The sequence below is a fragment of the Coptis chinensis genome, chromosome 5 (assembly GCF_015680905.1).
Source record: "Coptis chinensis isolate HL-2020 chromosome 5, ASM1568090v1, whole genome shotgun sequence".
Classification (NCBI taxonomy): Eukaryota; Viridiplantae; Streptophyta; class Magnoliopsida; order Ranunculales; family Ranunculaceae; genus Coptis; species Coptis chinensis.
Window position 1 is genome coordinate 52642663 of NC_141460.1, and position 2664 is coordinate 52645326.

General features: G+C 34.6%; 1 long non-coding RNA gene across 1 annotated transcript; it reads left to right on the top strand.

Moving 5' to 3' along the window:
* The first annotated feature begins 1744 nt into the window (after positions 1-1744).
* Positions 1745-2406, top strand: LOC147497904 (uncharacterized). Its single transcript, XR_015194998.1, has 3 exons — positions 1745-1861; positions 1949-2059; positions 2315-2406. It is a non-coding gene; the product is annotated as an uncharacterized LOC147497904 (long non-coding RNA).
* Positions 2407-2664: the final 258 nt, after the last annotated feature.

A 2664-nucleotide genomic window follows, 5' to 3' on the forward strand; every position in this document is an offset into this window, starting at 1 on the left:
TCCTGCTTTGATGAAGGATACTGTCATGGAGGGTGAATACAATCCGACATCTCATTACGTCCGCCAGTCAACCCTGAGAACCAATCAACCGGGCCAGAGCTCGGTGGATTGGTAGGAACGCCCCTGAAAGACAAAGTCGATGATATCGGCCTGCAATGTCTGCACGTTCTCTGGATTTTGCAAACAAATAAGTATAATTTCTGCATCCTCGATTTAATGTTTAATGTGATTAGAGGAGTGGGAAAGAGCTTGGCGCCTCTTCCCGTATTGATCACTAAGATCATGCTCTCCTTTAGAGCTACACTACACCAAAACACTATATTACTAACGCCCATATATTTTAGTTCCTAACGTTTTCCCAGTGTAACTAGGTTCCTAACGGTTTTTGGGCGTTTAAATGGTTCATAAAGTGTTACATTAATTTTATCTTATTTGAGAATTAATTGGTAACGTATTTTAAAAGTTTTGCTTCGACTACAAACAGTAAAGGTTAAGATAATATTAGAAAATAAAGAAGTAAATTAGAATTTTCAGTGGGGGACTAAAAACAATTGAAACATCGCGTTCGTCTCTCTTCTCCCTCTTAAACTAATTCTCTTCTTTTATAGTTTTCATCGCCTCTCTCTCTCTAGCCGACCACCCCCCTCATTAACACTCTTGGCCTTCCCTTTGCCTTCTTTTTCTTGGGTTTGCGTTTAGTTCATAACTAAACTTTGGTGTTAGTTGCTTCAATTGTAACCAAAGGTGTGATTTTTATTTTGATATCTTGTGTTTCTTCAATGAAAAATACAATTTTTGTGGTAAGATTTTGTTCTTTTATGTGTAATAGGTGAGTGATGGCATTCCTATTTTTATTTATCGAAATAGCACTTCAAAAAAATTGTTTTCTTTTGTCAATATGATTAAAAGGGTCAAGAATCAGCAGCAGCATGTCGCACGCCCAAGCTGCTATTTTGTGAACCAACAACATTGATCACAACTGATTGAACACATATATTCAGTTAATTAGAAATTCTATATTGTTGTTCTTGCATTCCAACTGCTATCTACATACTTATTAACAGAATTAAAAAAATGTTTGTGATATGGCCAATAAAGATTATATCCAGTAGATTATGTTGAAGCAATTTTATTCCTCTTATACAAATGCAATTGGGTTGGGAATTGTATGAAGGATGAACTAAATACCAAATTAATTATGTAGAAAAAGTACCCAAAAAATTCTGCAAATCAGGTCTAGCTAGTCTACTATGTAGGACCTGCAATAACATTCCACATGTATTCATAGTATAATACTGTTAATTCTAAATGACAGCCACTGTTGAATATTCCAAGATTTCTATTTGCCATGTGGTTCCTTTTTACACTTTTAGCAAACTTATAATATGATTAGTTACTAGAATTTTGTGCATTAAAAGAGTATATAAGGCTCTATGGCATAATACGTACCACCTTAGGCATTCAACAACTCTGCAACTTTTTTCTACTCCTATTCCGATGCCCTGCTTAAGTAATGCCTCATTTTGCACTTGCCTTTTTTCTTTCATTAATATTTGCATAAGTTTTCTATGACGCAGTGACAACGCTATGTGTATGGGTACTATTGATAAGGAGAATGGCTATACAAATCTTGATTTTCTAAAATATAGGTTAGGGATAAAGATACAAGTACCGTAATTGAGATGTTATTTGTAGTTTCGCTATAACTTATAACATTCACTTTTGCACAATTTTCAATAGTAGAGCTTTATATGAGTATCACAAGGGAAATGAGTAACATTCACAAGGGAATAAATGTGTTAAGAGAGGTTTTTCTGAAGGTGATACCTCAGATGCCCTTGGTCAAGCGTTAAGAGAGAAGGTTTGAAATTTTGATTTTCCATTTGCTTTTAGTTTTTTATTATTTCATATGTTGTGAATATCCATGTAACTTGTATAGAATTTTCAGGTTTCTGCTCTATTGCTCCTATCTCAGCAGGATGAAAGGCATTTATTGGAGAGGAATGTAAATGCAGTCCTTCAAAAAAGGATGGAGGAGTTGCAAAGGAATTTACATCAGGTGATTATTGAAATGATTCTCTTTAATGCATTTGATGTTAGTGATGGTTACTTATCAATTGACCTCAATATGAAATGCGGAATACAAAAATGACGTGTAGAAATGTAATTGTTGATGCTTTAAACTCTTAGATGAGAAGGCATTGAAAAAATTCTACAAACTCAGACATTTAGTTTATGTTATTACTTATCAAAACAGAGTGGTAGTTCTTTTCAAGTAAATGGTCAGCATCTGAAAACATTTCATGAACTTTAGGTCGACTGCTGTGGAAGAAACCCTTCTGCCAGCATCATCATACATGTCAGGAAACCCAAATATCTGTTACTATTATTAATAAGCGGTTTGGGTTCACCGTGGATTCTTCATTACTTGTCAATAGTGTGACCATACATGTTGATTGTATTTGTTCACATGCTGAAGAAAACGTCCCTCAGACATTGGATTTGGAAACCAGATTTTGGTATAATTGAAACAGGTGCTCACATCAATAATAATGCAGGCAATCCCAACAAGAAGTTCAATTTTCCTGTCGATTTTGCAAGGTGTGGAATAATTTTTTTCTTCTCTTTATCGGGAAATTAGATGCTTTGTGAATTGTGATTGTA